Here is a 21,491-nt window from a genome sequence, read left to right on the forward strand (position 1 = left end):
TTGGAGATTACTGTCATTTTATGAGTTCTGCTTATTTCTGCAGTTGTTTTTATTTAATGTGATATTTTATCTGATATTGTCACCAATCTGTGTTCTCTGACATTTAAGATATTTTTTTAATGTTTTTTGTGTTTTTGTATTGATTTGTGTCTTGCGTCCTAATGTTTTTGTTTTAAATCAAACACTTCCTGATAAGTAAAGTTTCCCATGTGCATGCTCTGTCATTGTGAATCTAAGTTGCGTGCATGTACAACATTATGAGTTTTTATGGTAAAGGTTTCTTTCTGGGGATTGCAAAGCATTTTATATCACAGTGCTGCCATGTATTGTATTTTTATACATAAAATACATTTATACAAAAATGAATAATGTACATCCAGTATACACACACGGACCTACAAATTCACACTAACATAATTACACACAAATATGATACATACATCTATTCAACATGTCTAAAAAGGGTAGGAATAGTCCACTACATTATTAATGTGAGCTTTGACTGAGCATATTGATCTCTATAATCTATTTATTATTACCTTGTATCAGAACTTACTTTCACTGTGTTTTGAAAGTCCGTTTACACGACACGGTACTCAGAGCCGTGTGATGAAATGTTTGAGAATGTCCTGTAGTGTTTTAGGAGTTCGTTATATTAGTAATGTGTGTTTTGGCCTGAGCTTATTGAACTCAGTAGTGAATAATCCCTTTAAAAAAACTACATTTTTCTTTTTTCCATCACAGTGTTAGCAACCTGGTAGCTCGTGCAATTTTTCAATACACAGAGATTACCTCTTTTAAAAGCAAACTCCAGAGGAAACCGCTGCAATGTGAAGGTTGCTCTTTGTAAATAAATAATTTAAATCCCCTTTTAGCCTGCCTCTCTCATACCCACTGCTTCTGATTTGACAGGGAGTCATAATCGATGCCCGATAGGAAATAGATTCGATTTAGTACAAAACAACACTGTTTTAAAATCGAGTTCACGTGAATGAGCAACTTTTTAGGAATTTAGACTGCGAAATTTGAATGTTTTCGTTATTTTCTGAATCGATTGTATCCAACATGAGAAAGTATCAAGTCGCTCTGTTTTCGAGTGGGTATTGGTTTGTTCTGGTAAATCCGACCGGAGCTTTGACGGTTCTGTCACATTTCACGCTGACACACACAAACACGCTCTCTCACACAACATACACCACACAAACTCACTCACTCACTCACACACTGCTCACAATATCATACACACGGACAGGAGAGCGCACACGGGGTAAGTTCTTTAAAAACAGTGGATTTAAAGTGGGAGATTCCTCCCTAAAGCCGCGGTTCTTGTATTTTGACCACTTTGATTCCACTCTCTGCGCCTTTTTCTGCGTCTCTTCAGCCGGGACGCGTTGTGGACCAAACTACCGCCCTCAATTCACCCACAACAAGTTCGGATTTTATATCTTTTTACCACCATCCAAGGGTTTTAAAGGGATTGGAGGCGTGGGTGGCTAGCTGCGGGATTTTTCTCCGTTGTCGGTCGGTGAAGGAGGAGGAGGAGGGTGAGGAGGAGGGGTTGGCAAGCTAGCCAGCGACGTTACGCAGACTGGATAAACTAGTTAAAATGCTCGCCAAAGTGAATAAAGTTGGCCGAAACTCGGCGGAGGTACGGGGACGGATGCGAGCGGGGCGGCAGACGTGACAACACGGTGGTTTGTACGCTCGGAATGAGCGGAATAACCGCGTTTGTCACAGTGTGCGGTGCGCTCTGGCGCTAGCATGCTTCCCCTCTCAGCGCTAGCCTCTCTCCGGAGCCGTGGCCATTCTCGCCGCTCGCTCGTTACGAAGTAAACCTTCCTGGAAATCATTTAAATGAGTCAAATTTCTGTCATACGTGCGGATAAATCACCCTCGGTTTCCAAACGGTCCGCGCAGTTTGTGAACGCCCGGTGCGCGTCGGAACAGGCTGTTGAACCAGTTTTGGGGAATCGCGCTGTTTTTGGTCACAAACTTGGGGGAAGTTACACACTTTAAGTTTCTCAAGAAGATTACAACATCCACGTCTATGTAAATAAGTAGCAGAAAAATAAGAGAAAAACTTCATTGTTTGTATAGATTTCTTTCCTGGTTAACTCTTTTTTTTGTGTGTGTTTTTAACAGCGTGAGAGGAAACGAGGAGAAACGCAGAAAAAAAAGGAGAGAAAAAGAAAGAAACAGAGGAAATCCCCCGAAAGGGAAATGCCAATCGCAAGCCGCTGGACAGCCAACGACTCAGGAGCCCAGAGTTTGCCCCCGGCTGCCCTCCAGCCCGGAGCCGGTCCCTAAAGGGGCTGATTTATTCGAAGAGGCGGGGGCGGCGGAGTCGGCGGAGCGCACGGAGTACGGGGGCGCAGAGGGGGGCAGAGGACCAGGGGGTTTCACTTACAGCCACAGCGGCTCAAGGGGCTTTGCACAGCCCGGATCGACCGTCGGCTCTCCGCCGCAGTCCCCAGCCGCGTTCCTCTCCTTCCTCTTCCACCCCCTTCACGCCCCCAAAATGGCCATGGAACCCCCAAGGACTCGATCTCGTTCTCGGTCCTGGATATTACCAGCAGTACGGCGTTGGGAATGGAATAACCGAGCAGTGGAGTTATGGTGTCGAGCCACCACCACCACCATCATCTCCATCATCATCAGCAAGCCAGCAGCATCTTCATCCCCATCCCCAGCAGCAGCAGCATCAGCAGCAGCAGCAGCAGCAGCTCGGTGCCGGCTGCGCACCGCTCGGAGCTCACAGCCTCTCCGACAACCGCAGCGAGCCTCTCCGGCATCCAGAGGCTCCCCTCGGTCCCTGGAGCGCACCGCATCCCCACGGCAGGTAAATACTCCCACTGCCTCTGAATGACAGCGATTCACTTTACCTTAACACCATCTCTGAGTTGTGAAGGTGTTTTCATACCTTTTCTTGAGAGCCAGTGACGTGCGGTGAGGTTCCTAGCAGGTGAGGCACTGGGAAACTGATTCAATCGAATCACATTTACAAATATTGCCCCCAGCCGAGTAGATTATTCACTGTTCGATCAGCAGCAGTGAAGAGGCTGTTTCAGATCACATATCAGTATTCATTCTGCAGGCAGAGAAAATACTTCATTAATCCGTCCATCTTAACCTGTTCAGGGTTGCAGGGCGTTGGAGCCGATCCCAGTTTACTGTGGGCGAGGGCAGAGTACACCTGACCATGTCAGCAGTCCATCACGGGCACAGATAGCCACTCACACCTAGGGGCAATTTAGGGTCACCAATTCTGCTCGCATACAGATTGTTTATGGACAATACACACAAGTAAAGCACGCAAACTCCACACAGAAAGGCCCCAAATGGTGTTTGACCCCTGACCATCACCAACCACTGCACCACCGCGTTGCCCGAGTTGAAAGCGAAGGTGTTTAATACCTTTTTTTTCTTCAGAGGCAAATTGGGACGGCCCCTGGGTGGCATGACAGTAGTGTCTGTGCATGTGTGAACACACTGGATGTATTTAATGAGATGGGGTGTTTTATAGTGCTGCCAGTGTGGATGTGGTGCACAGTTTGCGCATACAGTAGGTAATGAACAACAGCAGTGTGTGGTTTGGTGTGGACTCGGGTAGCCTGGAGCCGGTGTAGTTATTCAAGCAGACGGTCTCTTAAGGCATCGTGTGGTATGTTCTACTTTTAGTCAATTACACAAATATTGATGTAGCTAGGTAACAAGTCCAACAGTGTGTGGCGAAGATAATCCCCGTCTACACGAGCAATAGTCTGTTTTTTTTTTTTTTATTTATTAAAGATCCAGATAACACATGGGCAGGCTTTGAGGGTTGCTGAGGGGAAGTTGTGAACCTTAATTAAACCAAATTGTTAGCTCACGAGGGGGATGCACGCTCATTTTAAGTTTATCGTATAACTTGTCAGGTAGACGTGGTCTTTCCAAGAGAAACTGCCTGGTTAACTCACGTTTCCATGAAAAGTTAAACCCCGTGGCAGCTGGGTGCTGAATACATCCGAGAGCACTCACACATGGGACCGCACAGCCAGAGTTTCACCATCATCAGGCAAAAAGTTTGTATTATTTATCGTATAAACTGCATCTAACAGCCTGCTTTGGTCAGAACTGAGCTATGTTCCTCACTCTTAAGAAATTTGCTTAAAAAAAAAAATCTTAAATTGATGTTTTCTTTGAAGTTTTTACAATTTGCTTGGTGGTTTAGTGGGCCGGATTACAGCCTCTTTGGTGTTGATTTTGGCCCATAGACCTTATGTTTGACACACCTGTTTGAAGCTAATGCCCATAGTTATTTTTCAAGATTTTCAAAAGGCTTACAACATGGGATGCTTTCAGATCAGGATCAGAACGATGTTCTTACCTGACACACATAAGCATCAAAAGGTCAAAGGCATAAAAATATATACATGTGAGTAAAGGAGGGGAGGTCCAGGCTCGGAATGGATGAATCTATAGTCAAAGTGTTATACATATTTTAGGGAAAAACACCTGATCTGTTCGGTTAAGGCCGTAGTCCATTCATCAGAGGTGTTCAGCATCATGAAAAATCAAAAGCAACTGCTGGGCATCAATTTAGCGAGACAGTTGACAGAGTTTTAAAAGATCTGAATCTGTAAAGCAGCAAAAGTGCAGCAGTGGCCTCAAGGTTAGAAAATTGAGCTTGTGACCAGTTTCCTGGTTGAAGTCACAACACTGCCAGCAGCTTCCACACTTGGCGTGGACGCTGCAAACTGCTCCCAGGGCGCCGCACTGTGTGTAGTTAAGGTCAGCTATGAATAGGACGGGTCAAACGCGGTGAACTAATTACCCCAATGGGATCAATGAAATGTCTTAAAAGTGGAACTCGGGTTTGGACTGTATTGACCAGCTGGTTTCACATAGTAGGATAACTCATCAAGTGACTAACAGGCCAGTCACTGCTCTTACTCAGCAGCTCATGTATGGTCGTGTTGCGTAGCGAGTCTCAGCTCAGTGACTGCCTCGCTTTTTCTTTGAAACTCAAGCAAATATGTCTGAAAGCAGAAAAACAAAACAGTGTCCGACCGATCCAAGATGATTTTTCTCCCATCAGTGACAGTTTTCTTACATTTAAATAAACAGCTTAAACAGGAGGTGTCTGCATACCTGTGTACACACACACACACACACACTCAAGAAGAAAAAAAAAAGAAAAACTGGGCAAGTGTATGTGTGTTTGTTGGAGACTGGATTTACCTGTCTGAGAGGGAGAGTTTAAAAAAAATACTACAGCTGAAACCACATAAACAAAGCGCTGGCTGGACTACCTGCGAACATGTTGTGTGATCAGCCCGTCTGCCTTCGGGTCGGCTTGCGGGGTTACAGGAAGACTGTGTTTCTGTGTTGATGTTAGAATAAGAATGGAGGAAGAACATGAATGGGATTGTGAATTCACACTGCGTCACCGAAGAAGTTCTGGCCGTCCGAACGCCGCATTGATCGAGTGTGATTTGTGGACCTGTGTGCTGTCACAGTAGCTTGGCTTTGGCGTGGAGACGGACTCAGATCAATAGATAGGTTGGCAGTGTTGTATTTCCATCGAAATTGATCTCGATTCAAACAGGAACTGCTGGATGGAAATTCTGGAGATTCACCAACTCCATTCGGAAGCACTACATATTTGTTTTATGTACTTTCTGACATTGGCAGAATGCAATAATGTAGGCTTCGTTTGTGTCAGGGGCTTCAAACATAAGGCATGTGGGCCACAACTGACCCGTAAGAGACTTCAATCTGGCCCGCCAATCCTCCAAGCAAGTAAATAAACGTTTCTCAGAAATCATTGAGTTTTTAGCTAATTTCTTCAGAGTAGCAGAAAAAAGAAATTGGTCCCGAAAAACTGTTTGAAACCCCTGATACTGGAGCTTGAAAGCGAAGAAGAGTGTGGTGGCAGGAAGCGCTGGGACTAATTTCTACTTGAATATTGTCTTGCAGAAGCGAAGCAGCTGGCTGGCTGCACCTTTCCGAACACTTTTAATGATCTGAGTCTGTAAAATGGAGCTAAAGAGCCGTGATGGTCTTCAGAGAGGGTTTCATAAAAGGTGCACCTTTATGAAACCCTCTCTCCAATCCTAGAGTGGGTCTTGCTTGTTGGGAGAAAGTACAAGAGAGGGAGAGATGCTTCATCCATTCTTTTCCTGCTCGTCACCTGCGTTGGGCCATGAAAGATAATGATATCCAGTATTCTTCGGTCCCTCCCTCTTGCACTCTCTCTATTGGTCCCATGAACCTCTTTGTGCCCCAGTCTTTCATGCTTGGTCCCCAGTGTCTCTCGTGCGCAGTTTCGTTCCCCGTTTTTGGCATTCGTAATCTTCCCCTAACAGGTTAGGATAACGTTGTGTTATGAGGAAAAAGCTCATGTCTGCACAAAGTGATAATGCCTGCGAAGAAGAGGAGCACAGAAAATGTTGGAACGTTGGTGGAGCTGCTGCCAAAAGTGGCCCGAGCGAGCGGACACAAACGTCCTGTTGTAGCGCTTGATATCCTACACTGAGTCGGACCCACCTCTGTCACAGTGTGTCCTCTCTCAGTCACATTCATCTCTCCCTCCCCTCTGGATCAGCCAACCCTTTCTGCACCCCTCTGGTCCATTTTCTTTGGCCTCCTCCCTCACATTTGTCTAATGGAGGATCGTTTTAATGGATCGCCCAAAGCGGCGGACACTCCTGCCACTCTAACTCTACCCCTCCACTCCACTCCTATCCTCTCCATCCTTCTGTCTGTAACAGAAGTGGAAACGTGTACTGTTTTTTTTTTTTTTTCTTTTGTCTTGTCACCCAGCAACCCCCTTTAGTTCGAAGAGAAACTCTTTCGCTTGGATTGACCAAGTAGCAGGGGTTCCTGCTCCTCTGTCACTCCGAATAAACGACAAAGCGTCGTTTTGTCAGCAGGAGAAGATCCTTGGATGGTGTAAAATGAACCTTATATTTGTTCAAATCTTAGGGAGAAGCTCTGATCTGGTTCAGGGAAGAACTCCCAACAGAGGAGCAGAAGAGGAAATGCTAAAGGTCACAAAAACCTTTAGAAATGAGAGTAGAGTGCACAAAAAGAGAGGAGTCAGTTTTAAAAAGCAGTTGTTTGGAGGATTTGGCAGTTATAGGAGCACAGTGAGGAAGTGCAGTGCATAAGCTGGAGGAGGTCAGGCTCAGAGGAGGGAGGGAGGGAGGGAAGGAGAGGGGGTGAGAGATAATTAGACTGAAGCCAGGGAGGAATGGTGAAAACCAGGATGTGAACACGTTTTAAAGGAGCGTGTGGGAGACACGGCATGCCACGGGTGTTAATGTGCTCATTCACAAAAAAAGAGGAAGTGTGTGTCGCAAGGCAGCAGGTGAGTGTGTTACCTGGGAGGAGGCGTGGACACGCAAAAATGAGAATGAGTCAGAGAGATTGATGGGAGGGAGGAGCGGTTTGCATGTTAGCTCTCCATCCCTGTTATTATAACACCGGTTTTGTGCGCCGCATGTGCTCGTTGTGCGCTCAGGTCTCTGGTTTTGTTGTACCACTGGGTGTAGGTGGACGGGTCGGCTGTCCGGCAAACACAGGGACAATCGCCTCAGTAAACACTCACACCTATGGCTAATTTACAGTTCAGGAACCGAACCCCCCAAAAACAAAACAAAAATGTTCCGTTTAACCTGAAACGTTGTGCAAACGGCAGTGAAAACACACATCTGAGATGGTTTCAGGTAAAAGATCATGCAGAAATTGAACAAGCATCAGAAAGGTGCTGTGTAGAACAGTTTCATCAACATCGCATTCCGGCAATTCTGCCTCTTCAGAGCTGCAGGACGGAGCATATTTGAAAGGTGTGTTTATATGCTCATTTGTGCGCCAGAGATACTCTCAGTAACTTGATGGGTCTGGAAGGATTTTGGTGCCCCTCTGTTTAAATTTGCTCAATTTTTCAAGCGAATTGCTTTGACTCCACATGTGCAGCTATGGATTCAGCTGATAAAATAGTGTTAAAATACAGTTCAATAACACTCAGGTTAGTTAATCTCGTGAAACTCGTTTTCCCAAGTAAATCACAAGACACTGCACAAACTCCTGCGTCGTCAGTATCACAGGTACTGCATAAGAAGTAGGTGATTACAAGAGTTTTGTGTGCCTTGTTGCAACTTTTCCATATTCATGAGGCTATTTTAAAGCTTCTGCTAGTATTCTGATTAACAAGCCACATGCACCATTGTACATGCCTTTCTCACTAAGATAGTGTTTGTTTCTTCAGTTTGTGAACTTGTGTACCTTTTCATTAATCCTGGTGTCTTTTCACTGCTGTAGTTTCTTGACATTCAGGCTGGGACACTTGTGCCACGCTGTTATTATTGTTATGTTTTCATAAAGGTATGGCTTCTAGAGACGCTCCACACGCCATTGTCATTGAAAGAGCTTGGATTCATGAGTTGAAGGAAGAGAGAGAGGTGTGTGTGTGGTGTGTGTGTTCACAACAGATGCTGAAACCTGAGTCACAGTCATGCAGCACAGACATTCAGGCCTTGTTTACATGACAGTGTTTTCAAGCGAAAATGTAAAAAGTTTTGTTGTGTTTTGGGTCTCTGTTTACACGACAACGGAGGTCGGAGCCACCGAAATTGCAACTTTTCGTCAACACTGACTCCGTCTCCGTGTAGACGTCAAACGGTTGTACTGGACACTCTCCCTTGTGTCCATGACTCCCCGTCCATGTTCTCCTGAGACTTGGTAGTTCATTGCTCTGTCCACATGAGCCAGTCTAAATGGTTTAGTCGGCACAGCCATGCCACTGATAAGAATTATGTTTAAAACTAACCAGTCACACTTCAACCTAGTAGTAAAACCCAGACTTGATGTCTACATTTAATTTTGTTGTCAAAAGACTGATTTCACATCTGCAGGCATCGGACCAAAGTTAGACTATTTTGCAAATAGTATTAGTTTTTTTTTTTTCAGTGGGTATTCATAAAATTTAGACATTTTCTAAATGCGCTGGCATTGATCCGGGACTTATAAATTGTGCATTGGTTTGCCCTGAGACACGAATACGTTAATTACTATCGAAACGGCGGTCCAAATTACCCTCCTCAGAATGAAGTGTGGAGCTTCTGTTTGTGGCAGTAGTGTCGGGATTTATGATGGAAAAAGAGAATTAAGACTGTCATATGTCTCCTTTCCTGCCCATTACTTCTCTCTCTCTCTCTCGTCCTCTCTCTCTCTCTCCAATAACGCCGCCTCTCAGCTGGTTTCTGTCTTCACCAGAGGAACGGGGGGGAGGCTGTGAAGACAGAAGGGGGGAGTGAGAGTGAGAAAGTGCACAGAATGTGAAGGAGTTGGCTGTGTGTATTATGTGTATCTGTATGAACTTTTCTCCTGGCTCTGCGTGTGTGTGTGTGTGTGTGCACCTTGTTTACTTGCTGCCTGGGTGGGCTGCAGTAGTGGGACTGTCAGAAACATATGCATATAGACAGAGTGACGTCACTGTCAAAACACTCCCTGTCAGGGCTCGCTGACGAGAAGCTGACAGCCCAGAACTCGGCGGAGCGAAGGTACAGTAGATAGCTCCTAAATGAGACTAATACCCATAAATCAACCAATAGGAGCACTCCTTCCACCATGGAGTTGTGATATTTGTTTGAGTCTTGCGGGGCTGGAATGACTCGCTTTAAAAGACTTTAAATGAGCTTTTCTATAGGAAAGTTATTTTCCATTAGTTTAAAGAATTGTTTTTCAGACTCGTCTTGGGAAGCCACTCTTCTATTGACAGTTCAATCCTGAACATAAACCAGATTCAGGCTCCGTTTATACCATGTTGCAAGCCAAAATGCATCGTTTTGTTCAGAAAAGTTTGTTGCATTGTTATTGTCCATCTACTGAGCATGCCTGGAGCAACCATTTACTACGATCGTGACATGCATGCATAGTAGCAGCATTCCTGCTGCCATTATGTCCATTATGGACGGAGCATTTCCAGAAAGTTGCGTTTTCGTCTGTTTTACACCACAGCAGAGTGGAAACGTCAACAAAAAGTTCCGCCTTGGGAGCTGTTAAAAGTTGAGTTTTCAGTGGCTCAGACCATTGTTGTGTCTAAAGCAACTCCCAAAACGCAGCAAACTTTTGGTTTTACATCATCTTTAAACAGGGCCTGAGGGTCTTAATTTATAAACTGCAGTTAGCTTTTAATATACTTCTTGGTTTCTGGCACTGTTTTTCAACCCTGGTCTTGGAGCCACTGTAGTCGGTCAATCCTGAAAATAAACCAGATTCAGATGACTGAGCCATCATTATGTTTTGCAAAAAGCCTTATAACCACCTCTGATTCGGATGAGTGTTGGAGTACAGCGGTATGTTAAGATATGAATACTTTGAGATCCGTAAGGTCACCATGGAGTGAACTTGTTTGGACACTTATGTCTGTATCTATTAATAGGAAGTCAGCTTATGATTGTGACATTCGGTGAAGCAGGATTATACTTTGGGGGAAATGTGCCACTGAGGAGGAGGAGGAGGAGGAGATGTTTCCTGGTCATCCATCCATCTATTCATTCATTTTCTTTCAGCTTAGTCCAACTTGTGGTTGTGCGACAGTGGTGCTGTGAAGGCAGGGTAACGGCGATGCAGAAAGGCAGACTGTCACACTTTCAGCCAACTGTGGACTCACCAGTTAGCCTCAAGTGGTTGTTTTGGACAGTGGGGTACCTCGAGGAAGAAAAGGCTGAAGCACAAGGACAACATGCAGACTTTACACAGAAAACCAGATATAGTGAGGCAGCAATGCCTCCACAGTGCTTCAGTGGCTGCATGATGCACATGGTGATGTGATTCTGTAACACATCTCAAAACTATATTTTTATGTATAAAGAACATTACTTCTGTTTGAATTCAGTTGAATTCAGGGGGTGTCGAACATGAGGTCTGTGAGCCAAACCACCCGCAAGATTCTCCAGTCCAGCGAGTTGATAAATACAACCATAAGCTACAGCTGTTTTTTGGGACGTTTCACTGTATGTTTCACCAGTACGTGTTATTAAAGTTGGGTTTATTTGAGATTATAGGATTTTGAAAGTAACTGTTTGCTTTTTTGCAAAAATTTAGGCAGTTTCACCATGCATACTCTGCACTACCACAAATACCTCAAGTATAAAGGTTATCATACCGCTATTTACCAGTCCGGCCCATAAAGCTGGTGTGTAGTGTGGCCATGTCTGTAGGGGTGATGTTTAAAAACGCCTTGTACACACTCATGTTAGCCAGTATAGATTTTCATGTTTGCCAGTATTTTCTGCCAGCGCTCGTCCTCACATTCAAGTGTGCCACGTGCACACACCACACACACACTGGTGTGTTTAGCAGTCCTTTGGGACGTCAACGTTAAGAGAAGGAGTGCAGGAAAGAGGAGCACCTCAAGGACTGCAGCAGCAACAGAAGAGAGAAGAAGATAATGAGAAAGATAATGAGAAGGAGGTGTAGGAGGACAATGAAGTATGAGAGGGGGAAGATTCATTCCCAGCTTCTATACGCTCGCGCTCGCACCATCGTTCGCCATCAGGCGTGTGTGTGTAGCAGGTAATGGAAGGGCAAGAGTTGCACGCCCGCCTATTTAAGCCCGACTATCAGCTCGTTACTTGACTGCTTTAAACGCCAAGGTGTGAAGTGTGCTGTGACATGTGTTCAGCAGGCGGGTGATGCGAGAGGTGTCTGTGTGTTTGCGTTGCACATATGTTCAAGTCTTTGTACTTGCTGCACATCCAATAAAGACAAGGCTTCAGAAATCAATGCGTGTCCTGTCCATATTAGCCACATCAAACTGCAGAGCTGATGAGTTTGTTAACGCGCCCTCCGTATCTATCATCTTATCCGTCCGAGCAGCCTCTCTCTTCGGCAGCGCTCTCCTCTGTTTTTCCATTTTGACATGAGAGAGGAAGAGATACTTTTAATAGAGAGGAAAACTGCATGATGGAGATCATGGACAGAGATGTGTGCGAGAGGGCCAGGGAGGAAATGGGATGTCTGTGCGATAAAGGCAGCTGGAGACAGAGAGCGACAGGCCGGCAGATAGGGAAATAGATCGGCGGCAGGAAGGGATGGTGATGAAGTGATGGGAGAGTGTGAGGGATGAGGAGTGATGTGTAAGGAGGTGTCTGGAGCTGAGTGCAATAGGGGTGGGGGTGGGGGATGAAAAGAGAAGGAGAGGTGAAGGAAATGGATAGAAACTAGCTGATGCAACTCTGAGGCTTACAGAAAATCAATAGCATCAAGAGGGGAAGCCACAACCCCCACCCTGCTCCCTCGCTCCGGCTCTTCTCCCTCCTTCAGTCCGCTTCCCTTATGCTCTTTCCTCCACTCCATGGTCTGTTTCCCATCTCACTTCCCCCTCAGTGCTCTCACCCTTTAATCGTGCACGTTTCAAGTCCCGTTCCTCTCCTCCCGCACCTCCACCTCGCCCTCTTCCTGTCACCCACCTTTCTGTCCGTCACACTCCCTCCTCATCCTCTCCTGCCACGCCGGTTTCAGGAACAAACCAAGCAGGCTTCAGCAACACTTTGTGCAACCGGTGAGAAGGCGTGGTTGAGTGTGAAAACAGGATGGATTCTGCAAACTTCATTCACTTTGCACATTGAAGTATCTGACACAGGCCTGGTGTGCCCGGGCCATGTGAGCCCAGAGAGACGGTGACAACCAGTGAAAAGCACTTCACATGTTACATCAAATACAGCTGCCCGCGCTTTTATATTTTTAGTGCCCGTCAGGGTACAGTTTATCTATCTTTGCCTTGTGGCAACCAGAACTGACAGTTGCTACCGTGCAACAATCTCACTTCATATTTATTAATATATGAAAAGCAAGGATAAAAATCAAGAGTTTTTTAACAAAGCGTACATCTAAGTATTTGTGCACTGAATTCAAAGTAAAGCCACTTGCTTTTTCTGTAGAAAACATGGCAAAATGTTCAAATATTAAAAAAAAATTAAGAATTTGACTGACTATGCAGGAACATTAACATCCCTACATTTAAACATGCAGCATAATATCAAGGCCCCATTTCACATGACAGTGATTTCAAGTGAAAACGCCAAAACGCAGCCTTTTGAAAACTGCTCCCAAGGTGGAACTTTTTGAGAACCCTCGAGATCTGTCTCCATCACCGTGCATTCACACCACAGCCGTAGTAAATACTTGTTCTGCACATGCTCAGTAGATGGACAATAGCGACCTCCAGTGTGATTGCCTCTCTGTGTTTTTTGTGCTGGATACACTCTTCCTTCTCCCTCCAGACCCTACAGTTGCATAAAGCAGTGCGGCATATGGATGGATTTTATCTGTCTTTCGCTCTCGTGCATGCCCTTGTATGGGGTTTTGGAGGCGTTACTTATTGCTTTGACAAACCATCAGCCACACGCCTCCAACTTCTGCATTACTCATCGTCAAGCACCCAGATCTGCTTGGCCCTCCTCCTGTGCTGGAGACTGTTCGGTGCATCCAAAGTTGGCATCCATTTTCGTTTCTTTCTCTTGTCAAGAAAAACAAGACATTTTAAGAAAATTATGTCACATGAGGTTTTATGGTTGGTTGTTTGCAAATGGACTTGATGTATTTATCGCAGTTTTACTGTTTGCTTTGCCCCATCAGCCACGTTCACTCATTCACGCACACATGTGCTACTGATAGAGATGAGGGAGCAGACTAGACATCACTCCAACATCTAGAATTCCAGTTTTCTTTTAAGCATTTCTGTTGTGACCATTATCCTCTCATCTTTATATCTTTTGCCTGTTCTTCCACCCACGTTTGCGAAACCTGGCCTCACCTTCCAACAGGCTCATGTGTGAACTGTGCTATTGTAATGTGGGCATTCCCGTCACGTTTCCTGAGCTTACTGGGGATTTTCACGAAGATGCACATCACCAGAACTATACCAGGAGTGCCACACGTTTCACTCGTTCAGAGGCCACACCCAGCCCACTTTCATCTTGAATGGGTAAATTCATGAAATGATCACCTTTAATTTTAAACTTTAAAGTTTCTTCTTGTTGTGGCACAGATGGAAATGTATAATTTTTTTTCACTAAAACTGAACAGTTGCTACTGAAAACGACTACAATTTCAACATAAACCAATTTTAATGAAACCATCATGTGCAAATTCAGTAAAATATAAAAAAAAATGCATTTTTGTACAGATTTAGTCTGGCAGCATGGCTTTGAGCAAGGTTGCTAGCTTTCATGCTGATAACTCAGTGTTTTCTTGTGCCCACGACTCTTAAATTTGTTTTAAAATTATAAAAAAAGAGAAAAAAAATCTCGTTTTCTTTGCAGTTTTTAAAATTTAGCTGTTGTTATTGGCTGCACTAGAACGCCTTTCATACAAACTGCTGAATAAAGTGGAGAGCTTTCCCTGAAGTGGGGATCGTACCTTTCCAAGATGCAGGGACCAACCTAAAGGTCAGAATTGGATGAGCTAAGGAGAGTATTTGGTCACTGGGTGAGAAATAGTTTACATGTTACAGACAATCGCCAGCCAGATGTCCCCTTCCCCTCTTTTTCTATTTAATTTAATTTTATTTACATATATATTTTTTATTTTATTATTTTATTTTATTTTCATTTGTATTGTCAGTTTTTGTTCTGCCACTGGTCTACTATTGTACTGAAGTGAAATTGTTGCGATTTGTATCTACAATGGAGTGGTGTATTGGAAAACTTAATAAAATGTTAATCACAAAAAAAAAAAAAAAAATTAGCTGGTTGTTTAAGTGGGCTGAATTGGAGCCTCTTGTGGACCACAGGCCCACGGGCCTTCTGCTTGACACCCCCTATCTTTACATTTCATCATTGATCTCTCTTCTGTTTTCATGATTTAAAAAGACCCGACACTCATGCGTCTTTAATGCCACTTGATCCATCTTGCGGTGGCGAGGGTTTGGCGCTAATCCCAGCAGGCTTAGGTTGAAGTCAGATGCTAGAAACTCTTTAATATCAATTCCAACGTTATGATGTACATTAAATCTTACAAACCAGTGTTGTTAAAAATTTGTTGAGTCCATTTTCCCCGTGTCGCCTCACATTGTGCTGGACGCTGCAGTGGCTCGTCCACGTTCCTTGGGGCTCGAACTGCGGACCGCCGTGTGGTCTGTTCCTCCAGCGGTGGACACGATGTCATTGAAACATTTTAAACCCGTTCTGTAGCTTTAGCGCCGTGCTCTATAGAGTGACTCCAACTGAATGACTCGTCCCTGAGTCAATTTACAGGATTCTGACAATGTGCAAGTGAGACCACATTCAGGGAGGGAGCCGGATTTTTGCCTATTGTGATGAGTGAATGAGTGTCATACAGAGGGGCACCGCGCTGCAGGCGAGTCCCGTGAATGCATCACCGGCGCCCGGTCCCAAATCATCGCAGTGGAACTAGCCTTTTCGCTGCCTTTCACAACACTAATATCAGCTTTTCTTACCTTTTCTTTCCATTTATTTTTGCTTGCTCTGGGGATTTCTGCCTGCCTCGTCTTTCTCACCCTCCTTCTATTTGTTGTCACTCATGGCTTTTCTTCAAACCGGGTTGCTGCGAGCAGGCTAAAACTGCACAAACAAACTGCCAATAGGTGAAAAAAGCTGTCTTTAAAAGCTTTTTTTTTTTTTTTTTGCATCTTTTCTATTCCTGTTTAGTTTTCTTCATCCCTGTTGTAAAGGTAGCCTTGTCTGGAGTGCCCTTGGGAATGCTTACCCTTGGGTGTGTGTGTGTGTGCCGCCGCTACCATCTGTGGCGAGGACGTCCCCAACCAAAGACGTGCCCGTGACAAAGGAAAAACAAAAAACCCAAATAAATAGAAAAGACAATAAAAAGATGAAAGGATTGTGGAAAAACAAAAAGAGTAAAAAGTCTTCGCTGTGGTGCAAGCGGCAGTATCATCAGAAAGCTTCTCTAATCCAGGATTACTGTGTTTATTTTGTGTGTGTGTGTGTGTGTGTGTGTGCACCTAAATCTACTGCCTCTGATCTGAGACAAGAGGATACCATATGTGTTTCAGTCACTTTTGAGCCGTGCACACGGTCAGCAGCCTTCCACACAAACATGTTGTCATTGTTTTCTGCTGCCTTGTTATTGTTCCAATACAACTTGGATTTGGTACAACAACGGGATTAAATGTACTGTATTTAGATAAACAAGGGTATCCTCACAATGTGTGTGTACAATAGAGCTATCGCGTCCAACAAAAGGTTTACCAACATGTTTTGTTCACTGTATTGTAAAATAATCCAGTCATTGATGTGGGGAACACTGGGAAAAGAGTTGTCTATTTTTTTTTAAATAAAAAATGAAAAATAAATACTTTACCTGATTAGTTTGAATGATATACGACTTTAAGCTCTTACTACTCATGTTCAATCTAAAACATGCAATCTGTTTTGATCTGTCTGCACAGGAGCTTCTGGGGGGTCCTACCACTGCCACCCAGAGCACGCATACGGAGACGAGAGTGACAAGGTAAACCAACCACCTTCCAACATCACAATGTGCACCTGTCGGCCAAAACATTATGACCAGCGGCAGGCGAAGGGATTGAAGCTGGTTAACAAGTTATCATGTTGTCCTCAAAGTTCCCTGTTGAGGCCCGACATGACCCCCAGTCCACGTTGTCCTGGACTTGATAGTTGCTGAAATGATACGTTTTCAGTTGTAATGTTGTGTGTAAATAGGACTTGATGCATTCGGTCCATATTGACACCTTGCCATTTCAAAAGATTCCACCTCAGAAGCCGTTTTCAAAATGTGTTTTCAGTGACTCTGAGCAAAACGCAGCCAGAGGTTTCCCTTTTCACCCAAACATTGTGTAAACAGGCCCTGATCGTTCTTATTCTCTAAAAGAAATTACACACCGTTTTTAACAAGGAGAAAAATTACACTCTATCTGCTTAACATGGTATTCCTCGTAATTTTAGCAGCGGCGTACAAGTGCACTGGAGTAAATGATAGTCATTGTCATAAGTGAAGGCTTGTCTTAATGGCAAGCAGACTAGGTGGAAAACAGAGGAGGAGGTGGAGGAAGTGGAGGAGTGGGAAGGAGGCAGGATGCTGTGGAAGGTGTTGCAGAAAGCTTGAAGGGAGAGACGGGGGGAAGGAGGGGGGGAGGCAGGCGAGGCCAAAAACAGGGAGGGGGTATTGCTAATGATTTCACCTCCAGCTGTGGAACTTGGTTGGAGTGAGAGAAGCAAAAGGAGGGGAAGAGGTGAGGGAGGGAAGGAAGGGAGGAACAGTGGCAGAGGAAACAAAATGGGCTTTGAAATCTTGTTGATGGAAAGAAAATAAGTGGGGGAGGGAGAAGTGTGTGTGTGTGTGTGTGTGTGTGTTACTGGAGGCTCGTCTGCAAATATTAATGAATCTCTAAAAGCAAGTGGCCATATTTGCTCAGTGTGCGCACTTATGAACAACTTCTCAGGGCAGAATGGAAAAAAAAAAAAAACATCCCAGTTGTATTTCCTGGGTGTATATTTGCATGCACTATGCGAGTCTCTTTATTTTGGTTCTCAGCAATGACAGCGAAGCCACAACAGCTGTTGGCCAGTTACTGTGTGTGTGTGTGTGTGTGTGTGTCTTGGTGTGGAAGTGCACATAGATGCATGCAGTCCCCAAAGGTGGACATGGTGGAAGAGAACGCGTTGTCTGTACTTCTGCTGGAGGATATCTGTCATGTCGGACTCTGTGCACACACCGCATGTGGACTCTGCAGAACGCTGGATGTGTGTGTGTATGTGGTATCCAAACTGTGCGCAGTGTGCTTCAGTATCAGCCACAGGGCAGCTGATAGTTTCTCTTTTCGGTGCTGGGAGTCGGTGTGTCTGTTTGTCTCCGTGTGTGTCAGCATGTTTTCTTTTTCTGCATATTTTGTTGCTTCAGTGGAAACGTGCTCCAACCAGACACGCATGTCTGTACGTTCACAAGAAGCACTCGATTAGAACATAAGGTCGCATATAGCATATTGCTTGAGGACACACTGCTTTGTCTGACAAAGGTCCCCCTCCCTCTAACACGGGCAGACAGGCCCATCAAACTTTTATACTAATGGCCGACAGTCTGCATGTGTTAGGACCAACCGTGTGTTTGTCTGGCTGTCCGAGCACCTTAATGTCCACCGTAGATTTCAGACAGAGGTCCGTGAGAGGACGAGATGGACGGGACGGGAGCGGGGGGGCAAGAAATGAGAGTGCTGGGGGACTGCAGAGGGTTTGAGCTTATCTGATGGAAGGAAAAAGGGGGGGATGGGAGGAGGCAGTGGAGAAAGGCGGGGAGGGTGGAGGAAAAGAGACTGGCTTAGATATGAAATGGGCACAGTAGATGTCCCTAGGGTTTTGAGGTTGGGGTGAGGCTGCAGAGAGGTTGTGGGGAGCCGGGTCGGAAGAGAGGGGGCTTAATGTCGGGAGGAATAGAGGAGAGTGGGGTGGATGGCTGGTGCCCTCCATCATGAGCTTTAATGGGCACCCAGTCGATAATGTGTATCTTCTGTAATGAGTTTAATAAGACGGCTGAAGGAAAGCCTTTTTTTTCTGCTTTAGCTCACTTGACGTGGTGCGTTTGTATTGATGGTAAGCTTTACTGTATACTTTATTTAAACAAAGTGTAGATTTTCTATGGTATTTTGTTCATCCACCAATCGGCGATAACATCATAACCACTCAAAAAAATCAGTCAAACACGGTTAGTTCAGGGGCCACGTACAGCCTTGTCTGCTCTAATAGTGCCATAAAAGCCTTTACATTTAAACTTTAAGCTTTCCCTTTCTTGTGGTCCAGAGTATATAAGATCAAAGTGTCTATTTTTGCAAAAATACAAATAATTGCAACCGAAAATTTAATGAAACTCGGTGTAAAACACAGTGAAATGTCTAAAAGAAAGAGAACACTTCTCCAGTAGCTGGTGCATTCTGCATGTTTTTACAGACTCTCCCTGAAAGCGTGGCTTTGAGCCTAGTTTGACAGCAGTGCAGTGGCTCGCTTTCATGGCAGCATCACTGATATCTCAGCCCGCGTCTCATTGTTGTGTTGTGTTCACTACACAGAAATGTGTTTTATTTGAGATTTCGACAATTTTCTTCATGGTTTGGCAGCTGGATTGGAGCCTCTTGTGTTCCAATTTTAGCCCACAGGCCTTATGTTTGACACCCCCCCCCCCGGTCAGGAGGTGGGGTATATACTGTCTATCGGCGTCTGGATTATGTGAAACCTTGAGTCACAGTCTGATCCAGCAGAGGAGTTACTGCAGAAGTTAATTCTGGTTGTGCATCAGATTGTTGCATAGCAGGCTCAGAACGGCTGGACTTACACAACATTCAGCAGGTGTACGCAAGTCCCAGAGAAGCTCGTTACAGAACAGACAGGGCTGCTTTGCCTTCAGTGGATTTAAAGTCTCCGTCCTGTGAAGATATGCAGTTCGTCTTGTTTGTACAGTTGGATGTTCGAGTTCGACGGTGCAGAATGAGGTTTGTAATGCCAGAGTTGCTACACCCACTCGAGTTTGGAAACACTGTGCAATTTCTCAAGAATCCCAGGTCAAGTGTTTCTGTTTAGGTGAATTTTGTGTTTAAAACTAATACTTAACAAGTGAAAAAGGTGAAAAACATGAATTTCAGTGTTTCTGCTGTTTCCGTGTAAACGGATGAAACGGAACATGCCTTTGGGAAGTGGATCAGGCTGGGAAGACTTCAGCTTTGCAAGAAGTTGGACCACATTGCTAACGAACCGTTCCACACGCGCCACATGTTCAGGTGTGTGATGGTTGAGCCGAACAGGGCAGAAAGAACAAGACACGCTGCTCAGCGTGCGTGCGTAGGCCTCCTCCTACCCGGGTTAGTCATGTTGGATCCGGTTGTTCCTGAAGTTCTCACGGGTTTTCTTTCAGCTCTCATTATCTTACACCCTCAGCCCTCCACTTCTTCTTTTCTTGTGTCACACTGCCAGCTCCGCAGCCCGGTCCTATCACGTGCTTCATACTACATGACTGAATGGAGTCATTATTAATGTTTGCCTTTCCCCATAAACCGGCCGAGCTTTGGACACATGCAGTTCGACACGCGAGCCGTGAGTGAGCGGCCCGTCTGTCTCTGTCTGAAGGTATTGTTCTTTAAAAGCTGTAGAACTCAAACGGTGGCAGCTGCCCATGTGTGAATGTGAATTTTGCGCATGTCTGCAGGCGTTTCCATAACCGCGCGCGCGCGTGTGTGTGTGTGTGTGTGCGCGCGCGCTTCAGCAGTCTGCACTCCAGCTGTTTCCTGTTAGCTATCACACTGCTCTCAAGGTTGCTGAGCTGTATATGTGTGTGTCTGCGCTAAAAAGTCACAGCCGCTGAGTCATTTTTACCACACTTTAACAACGTGTCTCTCCCACGAAGACGGGAGGTGGAAGCGGGGATCAAGCAAGTAGAAGGGGGGGGGTGTGGAGACGGTAACTGTGGGGAAAGAGTGTGTATGTGTGTGTTTTGTGTGGCGTCTCCTAAAGAAGCTGTGTGTTCCTCAGAGCACAGCGAAGGTCCTGGGAAGGGAGAATGACTAAGAACTGACACATGGGTGTGTGTGTGTGTGTGTGTGAGTGTGTTCTTGCCTCACCGAGTGCCAAGTATGAGAGTCACTAACAGTAAGTGAAGTGACTCAGAGATGAGCCGATGGGACTGAAGCAGTATATGATAAGTCCTGAGTCAGTCTCAACCTGAAATGACTTCACGTTCAGCTATGCTTTTTCCTGTGCCGTCGCTCGCCCCTTTCGCGCCGCGGGAAAAACAGCGCTCGCCCGCCTTTCCAGTCCAGGGTGTGTGCTTGCAATTCGCACACGGGCTTGTGAGCGCTTGTCTTGTGTTTGCGTTTCCTCGCTCCGAGAGGAAGTGACTCGGAGCCCTCAGGGCCCCGACTGGTGAAATAAGCTCCACACATACGAGCGCATATCAACACACGCCGGCTGGATCGTACAGGAAATGCCACGAATCACAGAGGAGCAGAGTGTCCGTGCAGGAGTATGGATTGTAAGCCGGAGGGACCGTAAATGGATTGATTGGATATGAGTGCTATGGGTCACTAACCGCTGTACCCTCCCTCCCTCCACAGAGCGAGGAAAGCCCCAGTCCAAAGCGCCAGAGGCTGTCCAGCCAGTCCGTACTGGAACAGCTCACCTCATCCGCACCCCCGCCCTCCACCCCCTCTCCCCCCATCCGCCCCTGGGAGTCGGGACCCCCGAGCCGGAGGCAGCCTTACCCCCACCCGCTCTACCACCAGGAGAGATGCCTCACGCCTGCCCGTCACAGGCGGAGGTGAGTTCCCCACACTTCAACTTGAAAATCGATGTTTGGCAGCAGCTTTTTCTGATTTATTGCAGCTTGTTTTTGTTGAATTTGCACATTGTGCTCAGATGGAAACATTTCGATTTTTTTTTTGGGTTTTTCATGTTTTATGAGCTATTGAGTTAACTTTGAAATATTATTTCTTGTTTCTATCTTCACTAAAGCATCTTTAAATC

The 21,491-nt window shown here is 45.4% G+C and overlaps 1 pseudogene; it reads left to right on the top strand.

Annotated features, from left to right (window-relative positions):
* Positions 1-451: 451 nt before the first annotated feature.
* LOC115389870 (E3 ubiquitin-protein ligase RNF38-like) overlaps positions 452-21,491 on the top strand; it is a 45,623-nt pseudogene continuing 24,583 nt past the window's right edge.

The sequence above is a fragment of the Salarias fasciatus genome, chromosome 6 (assembly GCF_902148845.1).
Source record: "Salarias fasciatus chromosome 6, fSalaFa1.1, whole genome shotgun sequence".
Classification (NCBI taxonomy): Eukaryota; Metazoa; Chordata; class Actinopteri; order Blenniiformes; family Blenniidae; genus Salarias; species Salarias fasciatus.